Here is a 24460-nt window from a genome sequence, read left to right as displayed (position 1 = left end):
CAAAGAAAGCTGTACATAAGGTACTTGTTATATAAATATACTTTCCCACAGTGCAGTGTAGTGGGTCTAACTAATTTTAAGGATAAATGACAAGCATGTCTCTGTTTAACCTGAAATTCCCTTGCTGATCTGGACTGTCCCAGATCCTAGAGCGAGACCCAAGGAAACTGTAATTCAACAAAACCACCAGATGGAACTAAGCTTAGACAACTTCCGCTTTGGGGCCTCCTGAAGGTTTCTTCTCTGTAGGACTACTTACTATCTGTGGAGCTGTATAGTTTTCTTTTCTCTTAAATGAGAATAATAATAGTACCTACCTTTTAAGATTGTTGAGAGGATTGACTGAATTAAAATGTATAAAGTCTTTGTAATAAGCACTATTGAAAAATAAGCACTAATGAATTTTAATGTAAAAGCACGCTGCCTAAGTAAGGAATATAGGAATAAATGAGAAATTGAGAAAAGCAAGAATAAATATATAGGCATAAATGTGGTGTACATTTCAGGGAGTTTATCTATCCCTTGAAACTTGTCCATGCTCTCGTCATGGCCTTCAGTGAAAGACCGAAGACATGACTCCAAGACACAGAAAGACCAAAGCATGTGAAAAGTACATGGTTTAAGCCACCTCCCTCCTTTTTTTTTTTTTTCCTCCTTCTTAAATGTTGTTGCTGACAGTCAAGAAAGACTTCAGCTGAACTCACTCCTGAGTTTGGATTTAAATTTGACACGACTGGCTCAAGATACTCTTGTCACATGCATTTGAAACCGTTCATTGTTGCTGGTACAACAACTTTTCAGCAAGAGAAAATTGAGTTCTGAACCAGAAAATGCTTTGTGCTCACAGCTCTGAAAGTTCATCGCTCATGCTTGTAGTCCAGCATGTCGGTGATTTTAGTAGAAATTTTCCTGTCTTCCCCCCCACCCACAAATTCATATCTGAAAATTCCTACAGTCTTCACCCCCTCTAACTCATAAGTAAAATGCTGATTGCATTTCCTCCCTCACATCCTCCCACATTAGTCTTCCTGAGGTGCACTTCAGATATGTCACTTCTGCATCCCTAGTTCTTCCCTTGAATTTGAGGTTCTGCACAATACGGCTCATTCCTACCTTTCTGTCTTTATCTCCTACTTCGATTTTCTATACATGTCTTACTCTTTGCCCCCTCAGAACTTTGCTTTCATCATACAAAGAACTGCCCTTCTCCATCCTCTTTTTATTTACAGTGATGTCAAACCCATCACTCTGGCACACCCATCTTTAATTATGACATTGTCTCCTTGAGGCCTTTCCTGTTTCATTTAATCCTTCACCACCACCCACACACATAACTAGATGTACCCTCCCTTGCCACTTGAGCCAAGGCATTACTAGGCTTCCTTATCCCTTCTCTTGAGGCCCTTAGCATAGTCTATCTTTGGATACACCCAGTAGCACTCTCATCTTCTCTGCCTTATTTGCTTGTGTTATTTATTGTCAGTTCTTTTTCGTTTTTATATTCCTCATAGGGTCTAGCTTCATGCCCTGCGCCTAACAGTCATTCACTCTGAATGATAACCAACATGTACTATGTAACAGAGATTGATTTGTGTACTTGTCTAATCCCATAATTACCCTGTTATCATCCTAATTACAGACAAAGATACTAAGCTGTATCATAGAGGTAATTTGCCCAAGGTCACATAATTATGACGTAGCAGATCTAGGACTCAACCCTGGTATGCCTGACCTCACAGACCACAATCTTAATTATTATGTCATATTCTTCATTAAACTATGTTGAATTGAATTTCATAGAACCTTATCAGTTACCCATAAATAGGACTCACTGATCTAAATGATACAATAATTAAATGTGTTTAAGTACTAAACTGATATTTTCTGATTTTCAGTGTAGAGGAGTTATTAGGAACTTTGGAACAAGTTAAGGAATCTCTGCTCTTTCAAGGAAACTTTGTGGGTCCCTACATACCAGTGAAAAAGTCAGCAATCTCTTGACCTTCCTCTATAGTTTGGGGGTATATCAAGGATTCCCCTGTTATTTCTTCTCTAAGTCAGAGTTGGAGGCCCTAACAGGTGAAAATCTTCCAGCTTGGTCACTTCTGTTGTAAAGACGATTACCTGGTGCTTGTGCCACAGGGCATGTGTTCATGCATTTTTACTTCCCTCTTCCTTCATTTACTATTTTAAATAAAGTTTGCATAACCAAAATGGTTAATGTCCCATTTTTTTTTTCTGTACTCATTCTGTGGTATATTATGCCAGTGAACATGCTGCAGGCTTGCCTACTTGTTTTAGCTTTTTGCTTCTCACACGTAAATGAAAACAGTATTGAAAAGGATAGTGGGCCAGGTTTAAAGAGACTGGGCAAGACGTAGGGTGGCCTATGGTTTGCAAATGTGATTTGGCACCAAATAAAACAGACAGATGAGTCAGCACCACAGAGCATGAATCTGAGTGTCCTAGGGATGAGAAGGGAAAATGTTAGTTGGATTGGGGGGCCTGGATCTCTTCCCAAAGCAAGACGTGATCTAGCATCTGCTGAGGCAGAAGGTGCTGGAGAGCAAGGAGGGCTTTTTTTTTTTTTTAAAGAAGATGTTGGGGGTAGGAGTTTTTATTAATTAATTAATTTATTTTTGCTGTGTTGGGTCTTCGTTTCTGTGCGAGGGCTTTCTCTAGTTGTGGCAAGTGGGGGCCACTCTTCATCGCGGTACACGCGCCCCTCACTATCTCGGCCTCTCTTGTTGTGTAGCACAGGCTCCAGATGCGCAGGCTCAGCAGTTGTGGCTCACGGGCCCAGCCGCTCCGCGGCATGTGGGATCCTCCCAGACCAGGGCTCAAACCCGTGTCCCCCGCATTAGCGGGCAGATTCTCAACCACTGCGCCACCAGGGAAGCCCGAGGCCTTTTCTTAATGGTTCCATTACTAGAACCGTGCAACTGATTTCACTTGGAGAAGAATCAAAGGTGACTTTGAGGTGGATATATCGTGTACTGAAATGAGAAATGTAGCTTGGTGGTTTTGAGACAAGGTTTCTTTAGGTGTGAACAGAGTATGATGTACATATAGAAGAACCAGAAAACAAGGCTATGGAGTACATCACAATTTTAAAATGGTATTTATTAATGTACTTATGGAATACTTGACAAACTAGATGGCCAAAATATGATCCTGTGAACTTAGGAAATGGTTAGAGGCCAGTTATCCGTGCTTAAGATATTCTTTTCTATACTTAGAAAAAAAGCAACCATGAAACCTAATTATATTTCTAAATCACTCTGTAGCATTTAAAATACAGTTTGCACATACATGTTCAAGAACACATCTGTTGTACCAAGCAGAATAGATTCAAAATTGACTGATCCTGCTTTTTAGGTGGCATGATTTGAATCACATTACTGTCATGGATGATTTGAGCTAGGTCATTAATCTTTCCATTAACTTTTCCTGTGTATGTGAAAATGTTACTGTTGATTATGACAGCCTTGGTGCTTGTTCTTCACAGTTTAGAGCTTGAAGAGATTTGGGTTTAGAAGTTGTGTAATATATAATTTAAAGCAGATGAATTTCGATATTTCAGATTAATTTTGTTAGCACAGCAGAAAGCTGAATGGTAATTTGGTTATTTCATTTTCAGAAGGTAATTGAAGCAGATGCTGGTGAGGTCATTGGGGACTGAGCCATCTCCATTTCAATGGCTCCATCATTTTTTTTTAAGTGGGGGATAATTCCTTTTACTTTGCTAAATCAACTGCTTTCACTAGATACTGAGAGAAATTTGATTTTTTTTAACTGCAACTCTGAGCTTATGTAATCAGGATTTCAGGATATTTTTTCGTTTATGAGAGTAGATGTATTTTAAATGTAAAAATGAGTAATATGTCCACATTATATATATGAAAACATAATTTTTCTTTTATAAGAGTATATGGATTTTTTAAATAAAAGAAATGTTATAAACACATGTATTTATCTTTAAGTGAAATTTGCACTGTCTTAACAGGTCATTGAAAACTTAAAATTATAAAATTGATTGAGTTATAAACCTAATCTATATAATTTTTACCTTCCTGTTTATTTTTAATGCATAGGAAAATCTTTCTCTAATTTTGAATTTGGTTTTTATATTATTACCTGATACAAGTAGATACTTAAGACATCCCCTAGTTCTCTGATCTAATCAAAGGTAAGACTTTATCAGAGTCATTTGATGTTTATCATTGAATTTGAAGTATATTGTTGTGTTAGGAGGAGAACCTTATGCATTTCATATGTCTCAGACAGACCTTATGTGCCTGCACCTGTTAAGCCCAGAGGACAGAGTGCCAAGCACAACAAATTTGGGTCTTGTTCTTATGGAGATTACTTTTCACAAGGACATTAAAGAAACACGTAAATGCATATGTCAATAGAAATTGCAGTGTTTGCTCTGAGGGAAAATAACAGGATGTTATGAAAGAATTGCAAGGGAAGTATCCACATTAGACAAGAGTGATGTTCAAGAAAGAACTCTGGAGAAAAATGACATTTAAGCAGATCTTGGGTATGAGCATGAATTTCCCACATGATCTACGTATTTAGGAGAAGGACTGGGGAAAAAGGAAGGGAGCGACTATTCTAAGTAGGGGGAAACACTTAGACTTCACATCTTTAAGGTGGGAAAAAGCTTGGCAGGTTCTTGGATCTGCAAGAAGGTCAGTGTGGCTGGAAGAGAGTACATTTAGCGAGGATAGCTCAAGAAGGGTGGAGAGTAGTCTGGGGCAGGTCATTCAGGGCCTTGTTGGTGATGTTTGGGAATAAGGATTAAGCATGGATGGAGGTGCCATGACATGAAATGGGAAAACTAGAAAAGTAACAATTTTGAGAGGGAATCTCAAGACTTTAAGTTTGGATGTGTTAAGTTTGAGATGTCTATGAGACATCCCAGTGGAACCATTGTATGTACAATTAATTGGATATGTGAATCTGGAGTGAAAACAGAATGGTCTGGGCTGAGATAGAAATTGAAGAGTTGTTGGCCCCAGCCATAGGAATGGATGAGATCATGTAGGGAGAGTGTAAAGTGAAAAGAGAACAGAAGGAATGGGGGACAGAATTGGGTAAACCCAACATATAGTGATCTAGTAGGATGAAATCCAACAGAAGTGGAATCACAGTAGTCAGGAGAACAGAGCAAGCATTTGAAGAAGGAGAGAATGATCAGAAGTTTTGAAAGGAGAGAGTGGTAAATTGAGATGTGGACTGAAAAGTATCCATTAAGTTTGGCCACTTGGAAGTCACTGATGATTTGAATAAAAGCAGTTTCAGTACCATGATGGGAGAAGCCAGTTTAATGTAAATGGGGAATAAGGGAGTGGAAGCAGAGCTTCTAGGCAGTTCTTCTCAGAACTTGTCTGGGAAGGGAAGCCAAAAATTAGGGCCATGGCAGGAGGGAGATGTGGAGGTCAAGGAAGAGTACGTTTTTGAAGATGGAGGAGGAAGAGAACTATTTGAGCATGTCTGTCAGGTAATGGATATGATCATTCAGACAGGGCGGTCCCTCAGAGAGGCTAACTTAATGACTGACCCTTGTGTAAAGTCATGAGAGTATTAGCAAAGCAATAAAGCAGGAGATGAGCCACACCAGGTCACCCGTACCCTGTCCATCCGGGGTCTATAACAACTTTATTGTCTGTATTGATGACACCACACTCTCCTTTGCTGATCGCTCACTGTGTGCCAGGAGCTTTACAGATATGACCTCGTTTAAGTCTGAGGACAACCCCTGGGCTAGATGATGGTATTTTCCTCATTTTGACAGATGAGGAAACAGGCTCAGAGTGGTTTAGTGACTTCCCAAGTTATACAACTAACAAGTAATGGAGCCGGGAATTCTTCCTTCTTGTGTCCTACTCCAAAGCCTTCATGAACCACTACCCCCATAGCACCCTCCAAGTATAATATAAAAATAGAATAAATCTGTTCCATAATAGAAATGTTCAGTTGTAATATCTTCATTGAAAACTTTATAGAAATTTTCCCATAAAAGGTTTTTTTTTTTTTTTCCCATAAAAGGTTTTTTAACAGTTACTTAAATAATTTATTAGAATGTGCCCTCTTTGGAGTATATATCCAAAGGTAGTTGGAGAATTCCTAAGTGTTTAAGTTTATAGAACTTTTGGGTATTAATTTAAGAAACAGATGTACCAGCTTGGAATTAGAGTACCTTGGTGGTATTAACTTTTTTTTTTTTACCAATATGAATTTAAAAATAAACTAAAAGTGACTGAATTTTAAAATATTAATGTTTTAATACAATTATTCTGTTGTAGGTGAACATCAATTGTTCATGTCTATTTTAAATGCAAAATGCTAATCTTAATGCTGTGGGCAATAACATCTGTATAGGAACTTGATGGACAGTAAGTTTGATGAGAAGGGCTGGTTGGGCCTGTTGAAGTATCCTCTTCTGTGTACAGAAAGCAAGGCACTAGCAAATCTTCCTGCTCGTAAGTAATAATGTGCAGTGCAGAGTCTGTATGACTTGGATAACAGCTGGGAAATTTCTTTTCTTGCATTCATAAATCTAATGTGTCTCCATGACTTTCTTTTAGTACACAGTTTCTTTTATAGGCACATCGTATGAGAAACTTCAGCCCCTCTCTAAGAGTAGGTCTGGGATGTAGAAGTACCAGGTAATAAAGTAACTAGGTAACTAGGAGGCTTGAAAGAAGTGACTGAGAGATCAGAAAGAAAAGACAGCATTTCCTTAAATAAGTGTCAAGTTTATATAAACTTGATCTCTCCTTTTCTTCCACTCCTCATCTTACTACAGGCGCCACGTCTAAGTTCAGAAACATAAAATCTTTTAGTTGAAAGACAAAGGTCATCTGGGCTACCAAGCCATGGCCGGAAACTCCGCTGCATCTGACAAATAGGCCTTTTCCAGCCTGGATTTGAGTTTTTCCAACCAGAGGAATGTCGCAGGGACTCCCAAGGCTACTTGTTTCTTGCTTGAAAAGCTCTTGTTAGTAGACAGTTTTTTAATTTTTAGTTAAAATTTATTTCCTTTCAACTTATTCCTCTCATTCCCAGTTACTTAGGATCCACACAAAATAAATAAAATCCCTCTTTCGTATATTCTCATCGCATGTATTTGAAGATAACATCATATTCTCTCTGAACCTTTTCTTTTCCAGGCCGACTATCCTAAGTTTCTAAATCTCTTCACATAAAATAGTTTTCAGATTCTTCACCATCTTGGTATGGTCTTGAATAATGTATTTGTAGGAATATTACTTGTTATCCTTACTTTTGTTAATACAGCATCATATTTCCTTAGTTTGTTGACAGTCATACTCACACTGAGGGAAAAGAGTGTTTTTCCTTGAGAATTGTAATTTTAATTTTATCTTGTTTTCCATTCATTATTCAGTTACGAGGAAGTTTGAAGCCTGATTTTCAACATCAAACCTATTTGCTGTCCTTTCCAGCTTGGGCCAAATTATACAGCCTGAACAGCATGCCTTCTACGTCCTTATCCAAATAGTTGATAAAAATGCTGGATTGGAGAGCTTTATGCAGTCTGGCATATTCATTATTTAACTACTACCATTAGTAGTTAAATAATTATCTTTAAGTCTTTCTACTTGCTGTAAATCAATTTTCTCTAAGTTTGCTTAACCAAATTCTCTAGCTCGGCTATTTCCATCTTACTTTTAAGAAGGTAGCAACAGACATTTTCAAGAGCCTTAGTGAAATCTTGATATACTGCCTCCTGTGACTTGTCCATCAATATGCCAAATCTAGCAGCCCTATTAAAAAGATAATTATTTTAGTTTGTATTCACTCATTTTAGCATACCAATGGTGGCTCCAAGCAGCCAATAATTCATCTTTAAGCAATCACAAATGATTTGTCTAATATCTGTCAGTTTATTTTTTGGGAGTTGGTATCAAGCTGCTTTTAGTGTGTCATTTCTAGAATCTGTGTTGTTTTTCTTTTTAACCAGGATTTTTTTTTTTCTTTTAATCTTTTCCCGTGATTCTTACTGGTAATGGTTCTACCACTCAAGGAGTTGCTTCTTACAGGGCTAGAGACTTCATCCCGGATTTCATTTTCTTCTTAGCCATGGATGCTCTGTGCTTTTTAGTTTTTCACCTAGTCTGTTTTTTTTCTTTTTTCTTTTTTTTTTTTTTTGTGGTACGCGGGCCTCTCACTGCTGTGGCCTCTCCCATTGTGGAGCACAGGCTCCGGACGCGCAGGCTCAGCGGCCACGGCTCACGGGCCCAGCTGCTCCGCGGCATGTGGGATCTTCCTGGACCGGGGCACGAACCCGTGTCCCTTGCATCGGCAGGCGGACTCTCAACCACTGCACCACCAGGGAAGCCCACCTAGTCTGTTTGATAGAGCTGCAAAATAGGATTGGACTAGATCTACTTTATCTCTCTTGTAAGTTAACTTCATCCTGGGTGCCATAGGCAGTGGGCCTATTGCTTCTCATCCCTTCATCCTCTCAACATCCATAGAATTTCCTTGTTGCTTTTTCCTTTGCATTGTTTACAAACTTCTATTCATTCAGATCTTCAGCTGTCCATTGTTGTTCTTAGAGGTTTGTGTCATTTGTTTTTTGCTTTTGTTTGAGTTTCATTATGTGCCTTTCTGCCATCCCTTATTCATGCCCGTTGAAAACATGGGTTCATGAGGAAGCATTTGTTTCTGGAGATGCTTTCCGCTTTGCCTCTTCAACAGGCTCATCTGTGATGGAGTTGGCAGAATTGTTTTGAAAGAACGTATGCCTCTTGAGCCATTTCCCTTTTAGACTGTGGCCTTGAAGTCGTACTCATCTGTCCTTTCCCTCAGGAAATGTTTGTAAGAATGCACGGTCTGGTGTAATAACAGGATGCTTATAAGGTAGTAACAATGGGATAAATACTGGAACCGGTGTGACTGCCAAGTGCTATGAGTGTGGGGCAAAAGAAGTGACTGTCCAAAGGAGCTTGGGCATCATCGTCAAAGAGGTGACATTGGGCTGTCTTCAGATACCATAAAGAGAGAATGAAGGAGGGAAAACTGGGTAGATGCCTGGTCACGTGAAAGTGCATATGAGATTGCATGTGACTGGGACACTGAGAGAGATTTCCTTAGATCATTTGGGTGAGTTGTCTTGCACTATCTACTGTATACTTAGATATCTTCCTTTTGATTTACAGTCACAATCTTCAGCTGAAAGGTAAGAGGAAAACATCGTTGAAGACCCAAATCCACAAGATTCCTACCCAGAACTTCCAAGTCACTAGAGAATCATTTCAGTTTTTTTCCATTGTGGATCAATCCCTTGACCGTGTGTCTGGACAAGTTCCTCTTGACTGATGGTTTTGATAATTGTTAGGAGGTTCTCTGCCACTTTGTCCTAACTAACACAACCTGGTCAAATTTTGGTTGCTTTCAAACCCCCCTCCCTTACAGGGAGCCCCCAGTACTTTACTCTTTCTCTTTTAACTATTACAGCAATCAATAAAACAAGCACTGAATTACCTTATTACTTGCTAGGTAAGAAATCACACACGAATTCATTGTTAATGCTAATGAAGGATTGAAGTTTGAATTCTGGAGAGGAAGAATGAGTCCATAAGCCCACAAACAATTAGTTTTAACAAGTCCCATTTGTCATTGGTCAGTAAAGAGGCTTCATTTATGGCCCATGAAGGTCTAGGGTACCAAAGATGCTCAGAAGTTGAGTTTCTAATTTTTTTAATATTAATTTCTAAAATTCTATTGAAGCATAGTTCATTTACAATGTAATGTTAGTTTCTGCTGTACAGCAAAGTGACTCAGTTATACATATATATATATATATATATTCTTTTCATATCCTTCTCCATTATGGTTTATCACAAGGTATTGAATATACCCTGTGCTATACAGTAGGATCTTGTTGTTTTTCCATCCTGTATATACTGGTTTGCATCTGCTAATCCCAAACTCCCAATCTTTCCCTCTCCTACCCCCCTCCCCCTTGGCAACCACAAGTCTGTTCTCTATGTCTGTGAGTCTGTTCCTGTTTCATAGATATGTTTATTTGTATCATATTTTAGATTCCACATATAAGTGATATCATATGGTATTTGTCATTGTCTTTCCGACTTAGAAATTGAGTTTTTAAAATCAGCTTTGGCTGATGGGCTACTCAGAATTCACAACCAGGTATAATGAAACACAGCACCAAGTTTACCTCCTAGGGAAGTGCTGCTATGAGTGGGAAGTTCTTTGGCAGGACTCATGAAGGACAGCGAGGATCTCAGAAGCTTCTGTTGTTTTCCACAGCCAGGTTGGTCCAGATCTCACACCAGTGTGATGTCATCATCCTGTGTCCCCAGTGTGGCATGGTCTCTGAGCCTGTGCTCTCCCCTGCCACATGTTCTGCCCACCAAAATTCTGTTACTAGTTTCAGTTTCTCTCTGGAGCCACTGAATAATTTTCTTTCTTGCATCTTATCTAAATTATTTTCCAACTTCTAGACATTGTGTTTAATGAAACTAATTTTTTTCAAGATAAAATTTTGCTCCAATCTATGTGCCCATAGAGTAAAACTGTTGGTCCTAGAAATTTAGTGACTTATTAATTCGAGGTCATAAATTTTAAGTGATTCTCATAGTTTGACCTCATTGTGGAGAAAATGATAAATTAAGGAAGAAGCAGAAACCAGGAAAGACAAATGTGCTCATAGTGAAATCACGCACAGACACATAAACTATTTAGTTGTCTAGGCAGACAACTAAAACGCTTAGAAGAAATAAGTGGGGCAGGCCTTTGGTGTCAGTCTGGGTGGAGGCAGGATGCTTTGCGGGCTTTAGCATCCTCCCTCATGCCACTGCCATCAGTGCTCCTCCATGCCACCCCAGAGAAACGTGTAGTCCTAATAAAAGATGCAGCTTTAACACAAGTCCCCATGTCTTCCTTAAGCTTTCTAAAACTCATTTCTGCCCCTCGCTTCTTCCTGTAGAGAAATTATAGAGCGGTCACTAGCATAAGCAGGGCCTCTTTCCCTCTGTTTCTTCCTTCCTTTTTGTTGGTTCTACAAAATTGTTTCCTCTGAGAAATAATAATGGCCCTTTAAAAAAAAAAAACTGTCATGTTAAGCTGTGAAGTTTTCATTGTTTTTTAAAAATCATAATGCATGCAAAAATATTTGGTAGGCAGATTATCGAGAAACGATAAAGAACCTTTAAAAATAAGGTGTACTTTGATACACAGTGGGAGAGTATTCAAAGGAACTTGTGGGTGGCTTATTTTTGTTTTTAATAAACAAACCTGTTTGGCTTTAACCATGGAAAGCGAGCTGTCATGAAACACTTATCTGAAATCACTAGATACAACTAAAGTGACTTAAAAATATTGATATAAATAATACTTATTAAATACATGTGGACATAAGATAGTCCTCTGCAGCTGTAAGAAAATTTTAAGACATTTCAAAAAAACATAATGAAGATTTTTAATTTTCTGAATAATGAATCTCCATATGGTTTATATTTATTTACTTAGTTTTTTATTTTTATAGACATTTAGGGCTAAAAAGTACCTTAAAAACCACTTCAGCTAACTTCTTGGTAGAGATGAGTTACTGAGCCTTGAGAGGTTGTTATTTAACCAGGGTCAGCTAGTGGCTAGTTAGGGAATTTTCATTCATTCATTCACTCATTCCACAAATGTATATTTTGGTTCTGCTGTATAGCCTGGATACTGCGCAAAGCACTGAGCCTTCAGTGATAACTAAAACAGACACTGTCCCTTATCTCATGAAGTTTACATTCTAATGGGGGAGCCAGCTATTAAACAGCTAATTGAAATAATTACTCAATTACATTATTGCTAAGTGCTGCAAAGAGAAAGTATTGATAGATGGTAGCAGAGAGTCTATAGCTGGGAGACCTAACCAAGTCTGAGGATCAGGGAAGGCCTTCTTGAGGAAGTAATGTTTGACCTGATCTCTGAGGGGTGATAGGGATGAGGTAGCTAAAGGGTGATGGGATGCATTCTCGGTAGAGGGAGAGCTTGTATAAAGGTAGAAGGAAGGTAAAATCAGTAGGAAGTAGCAACGGTGGAGTGTGGAGATCGAAATGGAGCAGAATCCAGGGTCCAGGTTTATATGTAAATAGCTTAATGAATAGTGGTATGTACTCCAGTAAGTACATAATGGTAAGTTTCACCTCAGGGAAACCAGGATTTGGGGAGGCAACTTTCAGGCTCAGTTTTGGTCATCTTGAGTTTGGTGTGCTGTGAAGAGTGCATAGAAAAGTGGAGTAGGTGATTGGATCCACAGGGAAGAAGCTCGGAGCATAATCCTGAACTGGAGGTGTAAAGTTGAGAGTCAGGAGTTTGGGAATAAAAATGGAAGCATGGGCAGTGAGTCTTCTGAGAAGACAGTGTGGGGAGACAAGTCCCAAACCTGCTCCGTCCCCCATCTTCCCCATCACAGTAAGCAAGGCTTCCCATTAGCTTAAGCCAAAAATCTAGGAGTCAGTTTTAACCTTCTTTCCCTCACTTTCCACACCTAATCCATTAGCAAGCCCTGTGGACTTTACCTCCAGAACATAACCTAAATCCGTCCACTTCATCTCCTAATTCCCATCACCTCTCTTCTGGATAGCTGCCATAGCCTTTAACTGAACTCCTCACTTCCATCCTTGCCCTTTACAACCCATTCTTCATGTAGGAGCCAGAGAAAAACTTTTTTTTTTTTTTTTTTTTTTGCGGTACGCGAGCCTCTCACTGTTGTGGCCTCTCCCGTTGCGGAGCACAGGCTCCGGATGCGCAGGCTCAGCGGCCATGGCTCATGGGCCCAGCCGCTCGGCAGCATGTGGGATCTTCCCGGACCGGGCCACGAACCCGCGACCCCTGCATCAGCAGGCGGACCCTCAACCACTGTGCCACCAGGGAAGCCCCCGAGAAGAACTTTTAAAACACAAATCAGATCATATCATTCTCTGCACTAAATCTTCCAGTGGCTTTTCGTAGCCCTTGAAATAAACTCTAAACTCCTTATTCTGGTAGAAGGCCTCTGTGTCCCAGCCTCTGCCAGTCTCTCTGATCTCATCAGTGTTCACCTGGGCACCACCTCCTTGTCGCCGGCAACCTTCCTCCTGAACACAAGCACAAGGGGGTTTGAGATGGAGAGAGCCCTCCACGCCAAGAGGTGGTGGTGTCAAGAAGGCCAGAAAACGTCTGGTCAGTAGTGTTGATTGCAGCTGAAGGGTCAGATGAGACCAGAATTAGAAATCGTCTCCTGGGGCCTCACAGCCCCCAGCCTCTGCTGGCTCCATCACTGCTGCACCCTGCGTGGAGCATTTCCTGACGCCAGCTGCTCTGTGACTGCAGTGTCGCTGGGATGAGTGTGTAATTCATCTGTGCCACCAAGCTTGGTATCCTAACTGGTCAAGGGCACTGCACACTGAAGCATTATTCTTGTTAGAACGAGAAATAGGGACTAGAGGAACAGAAGACTAATTGAGAAAATACGGTTTTTACTAATTGCAGAGGCTCACCCTTTTTAAATTTTTTTTTGTTTAAATTAATTTTTATTGGAGTATGGTTGATTTACAATGTTGTGTTAGTTTCTGCTGTACAGAAAAGTGAATCAGTTATACATATACATATATCCACTCTTTTTTTAGATTCTGTTCCCGTGTAGGTCATTACAGAGTACTGAGCAGAGTTCCCTGTTCACCATTTTTTCATGATTTGAAACAGCAGTAAGTGGTAACAATAAGAAATTCAAACAGTATAAAAGAGTGTAGCACACGATTTTTAAAGTCCTCTGACCTTCTTTTTTCCCCCTCTCGTCTGCAATTTCTGTTCCTCAAAGGTAACCTGGGTAATAGAATCACGCCTATCCTTTCAGAAATATTCATGCATATATAATCATGTTTTCTCTTACTTGCTGTAGCTTCCTTTTTGAAAACTTAATGCTATATATAATATAGACATCTTTCCATGATGGCTCCATTTTTTTGCTATTACATTGTTGCATTGAATTGCATTTTATACATATCTTTGTGTTTTTGTGCAAATATTTCTGTAGAATAAGCTCCTAGCAGTCATCAAAGCCTATGTACAGTTAAAATTTCAATAATTACTCCAAATTGCCCTCCAAAAATTTTGTCCAAGTTTGCACTCCCACAAGCAGTGTTTTTTTTTTATTTTATTTATTTTTTAACATCTTTATTGGAGTATAATTGCTTTACAATGGTGTGTTAGTTTCTGCTTTGTAACAAAGTGAATCAGTTATACATATACATATGTCCCCATATCTCTTCCCTCTTGCACCTCCCTCCCACCCCTCTAGGTGGTCACAAAGCACCGAGCTGATCTCCCTGTGCTATGCGGCTACAAGCAGTGTTTTTCATAGGATGTTACCATTCTGCTGTAAGACACATGCTTTTAAAAGTTGCTACTTGGGGATGTCTTGGTCTGTTAAGTTTCTCCCTCCCCCTTCCTTCCTTCTCTTTTCCTGTCTTTTTTGTCTTTCCTCATTTTATGTCTTTCTTATTTTTCTTTCTTCTTTCTCTCCTTCCTTTCTTTTTCCCTTCCTCCTTTACCATCCATCCAGTCACCAGTATTTTCTAAGAGGCTGTTCCACACTGGACAGTGTGCTGTGACAGCCCTAAGCAGCTAGTGTCACCCTGAGGAGAGGATAGAAGATTCCATGCCTGCCTGCCCAGGCCCAGATGAGATTCTGCAGGCACTGAACTGTGTTCGTTTGAGAGCAATGAGCATAGTAGGAGCATACGCGTATCTTGTGTGAAGAGAAATGGGAAAGACTGGAGGTATTTAGTCAGAAGAAGGAGAAAAACTTGGTGTGAGGGGTGAGTGTGCTCTCTGTCTCACATTTTGAAAGGCCTGCCACAAGGAGCAGAAATCTCAGTTCTCTGGTGCAAGCGGGAAGTCAAACCAATGGGTAGAAACTTCAGAGGTGGAATATGGCGTTCAGTCTCATGCAGAACTTTATAAATGCCGTTGATTTACTTATAAGTCATCATTGTTTAGTATTCCTTTTCATGCAAGTGGGAAAAAAAATCTCCAAGAATAGACAGGGCACTAAGTGGGTTCATACACTACATCTCTCAGCTGTTTCCTCTCCATTCGCGGACCCCACAGGGAGCTGCCAGGGGTGGCTCTGAACCCTCATTATGTGGTGACAAGCAGACTGCCTCAGCTCCAGCCTCACACCTTCCTGGGTGGGAAAGAGCTCATCTAGTTGTCCAGCTTAAAGTCTCCCTAAGTGAAAACTCCCATTTGGAAAAAAACAAAAATAAAAATAAGAAAACTCCGGTTTGGGAAAGGCAACCTGGGAAGGCGCGCACGGCGGCCAGTGGTGTGCTGTACTCGGCCAGAGGGCAGGTTCTGCTGCTCTGGCCGTGGATCAGTTCCCTGGGCAGCCCCAGTTCTGCTCAGAGCCGCTTACTCTCATCCACTGTTTTGACAGCTTAGAGGAGGAGCCTTCTGGGAGCCGGACTTCTCTAGTAGCCATCTTCTGATGGCATAGATTTGGGGATCGAGGGATTCCTTTGGGAGTTGAGCAGTTACAAGTCCATTTTGTTTGACAAATCAGGGTTTTTTTTTTCCTGGCAATACAATTCCATTAAAAAATTTAGCAGGCTTTCATTCTGTTTTCATTGGCCAAACACCGTGGCTGGAAACCAGAACCATAGCCTTGGCAGAGCCACGGTCTTTGGATGAAGATAGAATTTGGCTTGAGAATTTTGGTCTCTCAGCTGTGGGCTGGTACTCAGCCCATCTCCTTAGCCTTGAGAGTAGCACTGCCCTCTGGGTCTGTGCTTCAGGGCAGTGAAAACCAGCGACCTGAGCTGGGGAGGCACTATTGATTTCCTTCTTAGGAGCCCTGGGCTGTGTTTCTGCTGCATTTGTGCAATGGGGCCATCATCATGTGTGTATGGCAGAGGGAATAACTGGAGGTAAGGGGCCTGAGGAAGATCAGCTTCTCACAAATCCTCATCTCAGAATAGTGAAGTCCCTCCCTGGCTGTCCAGTGGTTAACACTTTGCCTTCCAATGCAGGGGGTGCGGGTTCCATCCCTGGTCAGGGAGCTAAGATCCCACATGCCTCACGGCCAAAAAAACCAAAACATAAAACAGAAGCAATATTGTAACAAATTCAATAAATACTTTAAAAAAAATAGTGAAGTCCCCTACTTTCCTTGTACTGACTTTAGTTTGGGGCAGATAATTTGGCTTTCCCACCTCTGCAGGACTCTAGGTCACCACACCTTAGCCGCAAACAAAGGTTTTCTCTTCGTGAAATTGTATTTTCATCTGGCTCTACTTTCAGCAGATCAGTTACAGCCCAAACTTGTCTCTTTTTGGAAGACATTACTGAAGGCTAAATAAGTAGACAGTTTACTCTAGAATCCTAAAAATTCTCCTAAGTCCCCTAATAATGCAGTCCTGATGGACACATGATCTAGTTTTAGCATACAGCATCCATTTTATTGTCACATGACAAAAATGGCGAACTTCCCAGCTGCTATCCAACCCCAGCTCAGACAGTCCACATTTTGGGGTCACTCACATGTAAATTTACACAATAGTCTGAACTCTCTTTTTGAGGGGTGGGTGGTGTCAAGTAACAGAAAACAGATCAAACCAGCTTAGGGGGAAAGGAGTTGGGGGGTTTACTGGCACCCATAAGTTAAAAAGTCCTGAGATAGATTTTAGATTTGACATAAAGAATACCTTGATTTGGGGCCCAAATAACGTTGTCATGACTCAGTTTCTCTGTATATAAGTTCTTCCATTTTTTGTCTTCCTTCCCAGGATTTACTTGATAAACACTGACAACACAGGATCTCCCCTGTGCAACAGTAGGCAAAGTGAGTGTGTTACCTGTAGTTCACGTGAGTCCGGAGGTTCACTCTGATTGGACCAGCTTCGATCATGTGCTGGTTCTGAGCAGCTGTGCACGGGGAGCTTCAGTGCTTTGATTGGCCTGGGTTAAATACAGTTGACCCTTGACCAACACAGGAGTTATGGGCGCTAACCTTCCATATAGTCAAAAACCCACATATAATTTATAGTTGGCTCTCCATATCTGCAGTTCTGATGTGTCCATGGTTCTGCATCCACAGATTCAACCAACCTCAGATCATGTAGTACTGTAGTGTTACCTCTTGAAAACAATCCCCATGTAAGTGGACCTGTGCAGTTCAAACTTAATATTGTTCAAGGACCACCTGTGTTTTTCATCCCTGGAGCTGGGGTGGAACCCTACCCAGATATGGTATTAAAAGTGGGGGAAGGGTATATTTATTGAAAATTGGTCCTTGATGGCAAAACAAGGAGGAACAGATTGTAGGGAGGTCAACAAAAGTCTACTACAATTATCTATAGTGTATCAGATACTGAACTAGGCACTGGAGTTGAGTTTTAAAAAGAAGAATGATGTATGTTGTGTCTTGGTGAATTTCTAGGCACTGGAGTGTTTGGAAAGAGTCTGTAAATATAATTGTTAATCCCATCACCGGATAGATAATTCAGTGAGATGACTTTTAAGGAGCTTTCCTACCTGAAATTTTATGATTTGTGCTTCTTGGAAAACAAGATGGAAAAGATAAGTTTTTTATTAGCTTAGGTAATTATTTTATCATTTTAAATTATTATTATTTTACCATTTTAGAATCTTTAATATTGTGACAGCTTTATGTAGAATTCTGAAAGCTCAATTTAGTGCTTTAACATCACAAGTCCCCTAAAACAATATCTGAATATAGAGGAATTAATATATATTGATGAAGAACCCCTTATTTTTTTGTGTATAATAGATTTACTAAGGATATAATAGTTGATAAATGCTGAATTTTAGTTTTTGCCCGTGTTGCTGTGAAATTGTAATGTGTAATACATGGGTTAAATATTGAGCCTTGCTTTTTACTGATTGGGGCTTCTTTGTGCTAATCCATATAAACAGCAATGAAACTTTCCTTTGTTTGACTTTCATTTGAACTGCAACTAGTATACTCCCTGCAGAGCGTCTCAGTGATAGTTAAAAACATATTTATGTTCCCTCATCTTATGAAATATTGTTATCATTATATTTTGGTTTTGTTCAGAAGCTTCTTCAATCTCAGCCAGAATAAAGTCCAGCTGAGTTTTCTTATGGCCTAACACAGGAACATGGAAATCCACAGGAAATTTGGATGACTATTATTCCAATATTATAAAGGTGTAAAAGAGTTCCATAATGTGTACGGAAATTAAAAGGAATTTCTCAGATCAGAACAATGAAAACTACATAAACAAATGCAAATCTATATGAAATTACCTTGCCTTTTATCAACTACTATTAAAAAATCAAAAAGAAAATGTAATAAAATCAAAGTGAAAGTTTCTTGGTAAAGACTGCTCTTGTAGAAGGTGGTTTGATTACTCAGTTAATGGCATATAATGAATTTTGTTTCCATGTGCCAAGTGACATATTAAGTATGAAGAAGAGTTAATGATGGAAAAGTCCAGTTCTCTTTATCTGGGGAAGTGGGCAGGTGTTTGAGTGATGAGGGAGTTGTTAGGTTTCAGGGTAGTTGTCCCCCTCAGAGCACCTTATATTCTTTAAATTAGTACATTGGTTTTGGGCAGAGTTTGATTTCTGTCATTGTAAGGGTATCAAGCAACTTCACTGTGGTATTAGTCCCTTTTAGTCTATGTGACATGCTGGGATTCAAGGATTTTAATGATTTGTGGAATTTGACATAGATAACTTATAATTAGCCTGCTTTATCATTGCAGCACTGAAGTTTGTTTATTTCTTATCTGTTCATTCATTCATTCATGCCCCATCTTATTCCATAGAGATTTGAGGCACCTTATAAAAACTACATTTATGTAACCCGTATATATAAGCAGACTTGTTGTGGTCCAGTCCCGGCATTAAGTCATATTCAAAGAAATAAGTATGACAGTGAAAATAATTGAAAATAATTCAAATACTTACTTCACCTCTCAGAAAACATCCAAAAGGGGAGTAAATGCATTATACGTAATAGAACTTTTTAAAAATCCTCTTTGCCCATCTCTCTGAACTTTTACATGGCTGTCAGCTATCTCCCCAAACTTTCTCTGTCTTGAAACCTACACAAAGGGTCTCCTCAAATCCAGTCAGTCCTTACCTTTCTCCTTCTTTCCACCTTCATTTTTAGGTATTTTTCTTCTTTTTTAAAAAAAAATTAATTAATTAATCTATTTGTTTTTATTTTTGGCTGCATTGGGTCTTCGTTGCTGCATGCGGGCTTTCTCTAGCTGCAGCGAGCGGGGGCCACTCTTCGTTGCAGTGCGTGGGCCTCTCATTGTGGTGATTTCTCTTGCTGCGGAGCATGGGCTCTAGGCGCACGGGCTTCAGTAGTTGTGGCACACAGGCTCAGCAGTTGCGGCTCGCGGGCTCTAGAGCACAGGCTCAGTAGTTGTGGCGTGCGGGTCTAGTTGCTCTGCAGCATGTGGGGTCCTCCTGGACCAGGGCTCGAACCCGTGTCCCCTGCATTGGCAGGCAGATTCCTAACCACTGCGCCACCAGGGAAGTCCTGGTATCTTTTCTTCTATTTCCTCTCTCATTGTATATTCTTCTCCACTTCTCTCCTCCTGCTAATTTATTTCTCACATTTGTGTCAATAAGCCCAGAACCAGGGAAAGGGGAAAAAGCTGAGAATCAAACCCAGAGTTTCCCTTAGGAGGTAGCACAAGGAGTGAGGTTGCGATTATCCACATATTCATATATTTTCTCTGTGTTACCCTCAAAAAAAAATTGTAAAATACTAATTAAAAACTGAAAGTCCAGGCTAGGGAACATATAAATTGAGATGAAAAATAGAACACTAAATGGCCTGTTATTAGTTGTGTAGTTGACTCAGAATTACAGTTGACCATAGAACAACATGGGTTTTAACTGCTCAGTCCCTCAGTCCACTTATATGCAGATTTTTTTTTTTTTCCAATAAATACAGTCAGCTTTCTGAATCTGCAGATTCTACATCCCGGGATTCACCCAACTGTGGATCAAAAGCTTAATATAGGATCCGGGGTTGGTTGAAGCCATGGATGCAGAACTAGCCGATATGGAGGGCCGACTATGGGACTTGAACATCCATGAATTTTGGTATCTGGCTGCAGGTCCTAAACCAATCCCCCATGTACACCGAGGGATGACTACTTCATGGTTAGTGATATAAAGGGACTCCTTTCCATAGTTCTCCCTAATCATGAGTGGAGCACACCAGTTCTCCAGGTGACAAAGCCCTTAATTCTGAAATTACATAGGATTCACGTCCTAGATAAAAGGAACACTAAAAATTTAGTGGTGGTGTCTTTAACATCCATAAGAGCAATTTACTGCAGTTACTATGAGTGAAAAGAGAGGATATGAAGCCAAAACATGACTTAAAGACATTCTGCAGTAGGCCAGCACAGTATAGTCCAGGACTGCAGCTTCCTGATGATCTGAATTGATCTAAGAATAAAACTTTATGTTGTCTGTAGCAAAAAATGCGAACAGTGACCTTAGGAACCAAAGCAGTGATGTAAATGAGTGGATGCTACGTGGTAGCTGTCAGCCTTGGGCGTGGAGGTGCTGCACGGATGGAAGAGACTGGTGACTGCACGGCACACGCCCTCTCAGAGGAGGGAGGCTGCTCTCGCTCTGCTCCATCCTGTTTTGCCATGTGGGGCTCTAGTCCAGTGCTATGTGTCTTCTAATTCTTCAAGGTCAGCCTGAAATCTGGATTTTAATGTAAAATGTCCCCATTTTAAATGCTCACCATTAGGTCATTTGGATTTTTAGAAAGTGCTTGTGGGCCAAGCAGGACTTGCCAGCAGGTGTTCAATCATTCAACTCTCATCAGAGGAAGGGGGAGCCTGCATGTTTTTCACACGAGTCTTTATCAATCTCACCTCCATCTTCTCTGCTGTGCTCAAGGTTGGTTCTTTGGCAAAGTCTAGCATCTGGTATTCTTGGATTCTCCAATACCAGCTGGGTGTCCAACCATTCAATTCAATTCTCACACTAACAGCTCTGAGTAAGTGTCAGACTACACAGGTTTAAGGGCTCAGTTTCTCAAGACTGCCCTCACCCCAGATGCTCCTTGTAAGTTCCACATCCCGAGTCAACCCGTACATACAGCCAACTTGGCTATGAATTTGGTTCCCATGATCCCCTACTCATTCACTGGAATGACTCACAGGACTTAGGAAAACACTTTATTTACATTTACGAGTTTATTATAAAGGTTATAACTCAGGAACAGCCCAATGGAAGAGAAGCATAGGGCAAAGTATGTGGGTGGGGAGAACAGAGCTTCCATGTGCTCTCTGGGTGTGCCACCCTCCTAGAACATTGATTTGTTCACCAACCCTGGAAGTTCTCTGAACTCTGTCATTTAAGGGCTTTCACGGAGGTTTCACGGGGTAGGCACGATTGATTGAATCATTGGCCATTGGTGATTGAAGTGAATCTCTAGCCCCTCCCCTCTGTCCCCTCTCTCAAGGTCTAGGGGTGGGGCTGAAAGTTCCAAGCTTCTAATCAAGCCTTGGTGTTTCTGGTGACCAACCCCTATCTTGAAGCTATCCAGGCCCCCTCACTCCCTATCCCTCCTCCCCACCCATACCAGAGTCATCTCATTAGTATACAGAGACATTCTCATCACTCAGGAGACACCAAATGTTCTGGGAACTCTGTGCCAGAAACCAAAGGAAGAAAAAGATCAAATATTATTTTTTATTAAACCACAGGTGTTTATTTTGGTTGGTTACAAGCAAACTAGTATACTTGAGAGACAGCCACTGATGAGGTTTTTTGAAGACCCTGACCAAGACTGCTGTGTGGTTGGAAGATCATCACCCTAGAGATGGACCCTCAGATACATGAAAGCAAGGCCAGAATTATTCTTCCAAAATCTATGTTTGGTTCACCCTTATACACAAATGAATTACCTCAGAGTTCTACACTAATTTCAGTAGGGAAAAATTTCAAAGTAGGTATTACTAGTCTCCCATTCCCTGAATTTTACTTTTGAGCAATGTCACTTTCCAAGGACATGACCAGTATATATTAATTGGAAGAAATACATCTACATACTGGATGTAAGCCAACTAAATTATGGGCCTCTGCCAAAATAATTCAAAAACTGTCATGCCTGATATAAGGTTATTCTTTCTGAAAGTACCTATAATGATAGGAGGAGTTAAGATCCTGTGTCTAGTTTATGACATTGAAATAACATTATCATAAAAGGATACGTGTGTGTCTAACTTGTTTAAAAGCAGTTAAGGGCTTCCCTGGTGGCGCAGTGGTTGAGGGTCCGCCTGCCGATGCAGGGGACACGGGTTCGTGCCCTGGTCCGGGAGGGTCCCACGTGCCGCGGAGCGGCTGGGCCCGTGAGCCATGGCCGCTGAGCCTGCGCGTCCGGAGCCTGTGCTCCGCAACGGGAGAGGCCACAACAGTGAGAGGCCTGCGTACCGCAAAAAAAAAAAAAAACAGTTAAAAATTATTAGAATATATTTTAAAAGTTGGAAGGGTGAGAGAAGTTGAGTTAGAGCATATTATAATATTATGCCGCTCATAACTGCTTTCTGTAAGTCAGCCATTTCTGCTGATCGTAAGTGTTGTGTTTCACTCACTAGGCCTTCAGGAAACTGTTAATTTATATACTAAACTGATTTCTTTTCAGGATTGTCTTTTTTCAGCCTTATTTTTCTCCATGTTTCTATAGTTTAAGCAGTTAACAGGGACCTAGGTTAAAATCTGAGAACAAGATCCCTGGCATCTTCGTATTTCAGCTTGAAAATTTTCAGAGTAGTATTCTTTAATTAGTTGCTTGTTTTGCTTAAATGGCTTCAATAAATCAAAATTTTCTGTTTCTCCATAAGAATTGTGTCCCTGAAATATGTTGCTGTTATGCTGAGATGTATATGTCATTGAAATATATATCCCAATGCTCTTTTCTGTAAATGTCACTGGGGAGTCTGAGCATATGATTCATTCTGAGTAAAAGATATTTTAAAAAATAGTTAACTGACTTAAAACAAAAAGATTTCTGGGCATGCTAAGGGGGTCTAGTAAAAGAAAAAAAAGTACTTGGAGGACTTCTTGGCTTTGGTCATAAAGAATGAATACCTGTTTTCAGTGAAGATTAAAGAAATCAGATATGAAAATGAGATGAACTCCTTAGAAATCCTGCCTGTTAAAAATTTTCCTTCCAATATCTCCACCTCCAAGAGGCTGTTTTGCAGTCACCCAACATAAAATGAGAGCTCGTGTTTGTGGTATTTTCATTACACCTTTAGATTTCAAGATGGTCCTGAGTAAACTTTTTGTTTTCTCTTGAGAAATATTTGCTTACTGCTGGTCACTGACAGGAGTGAACTTTTTCAAGTAACGTAGACAACACATTGCATAGATGCAGAAATGATATAGACATGGGAAACTAAGACACTACAGTGATATGCTGCTCAGTTTACAATTATTTGTGACGCAAAAGCTAATGTAGCCAGTGTGGTAGACTGAATAATGACCCCCAAAGATATCCAGCTTCTAATCCTTAGACCTGGTAGTGTTACCTTCTCTGGCTAAAAGACCTTGAAGATAAGATTAGGTTAAGGCTCTTGAGATGGGGAGATTATTCTGGATTATCTGGGTTGGCTTCTGGATGCAATCTCAGTTTTCATATAAGAAGGAGGCAGAGGGAGATTTGACTGCAGAGAAGAATGTGTGATAGTGAAACAAGAAACTGTGCTGCTGGCTTTGAAGATGGGAGAAGGGGCCACAAGGGATACAACTCTAGCAGCTGGAGAAGGCAAGGAAAGAGTGTCTGCAGGTAGTGTGGCCCCGTGACTGAGTTTGGACTTCTGACCTTCAGAACTGTAAGAGAATATGTGTGTGTTGTTTTAAACTACCAAGTTTGTGGTAATTCGTGACAGCAGCCATAGGAAGCTAATACAGCTAGTTGATTTGATGATATTAAGTTAAATAAGCTACATACATAATACCATTATAAAGCAAAAGGGAATTTTAAAACTGCCAAATACATAGTCATTTCTTAACATTTCTGTTTGCAGATTTTGGTTAATTTCTGTATTGCTGTGTTTATCAGCTTATTCTTGACTGATAAGCAGTAAAATTCCTAATATTTAAATATTATATTATATTTACAGGACTTTGCCAATTACTCTTAGCAGAATGCAATTCTCTTATCTCCCAGAGCAAGTTCCCTTTTCTGGTTCCCTTTCTCAGTTTATGGCTGAGGTATATATTGCTGTTGTCCGTACGTACTATTGATTCCCATGTAACTTTTTCAGGTTGTGACTCAGCATCCTGATTTTTGGAAAAGGGAACCAGACTCCCACACGGGCACTCTATATATGCAACAAAAGCGTGTCTTGTTTCGTAAATACAAGGCAAACATTCTACACAGTAGGCATCC

General features: G+C 40.2%; 1 protein-coding gene across 5 annotated transcripts in view; it reads left to right on the top strand.

Annotated features, from left to right (window-relative positions):
* The window catches only part of NCOA7 (nuclear receptor coactivator 7), a 153650-nt gene that overhangs the window by 42150 nt on the left and 87040 nt on the right, over positions 1–24460 (top strand). Inside the window, exon 3 of one of the 5 annotated variants that reach the window (XM_024759026.1) lies at positions 9195–9214. The exons of the other annotated variants lie outside the window; for them this stretch is intronic. The gene's annotated coding sequence lies outside the window, so the exon portion shown is untranslated. The remainder of the gene's footprint in view (positions 1–9194; positions 9215–24460) is intronic. 5 annotated transcript variants of the gene reach the window in all.

Source organism: Neophocaena asiaeorientalis, unplaced genomic scaffold (assembly GCF_003031525.2).
Source record: "Neophocaena asiaeorientalis asiaeorientalis breed wild unplaced genomic scaffold, Neophocaena_asiaeorientalis_V1.1 scaffold5, whole genome shotgun sequence".
Lineage (NCBI taxonomy): Eukaryota > Metazoa > Chordata > Mammalia > Artiodactyla > Phocoenidae > Neophocaena > Neophocaena asiaeorientalis.
This window is presented reverse-complemented; position numbering and strand designations above follow the sequence as displayed.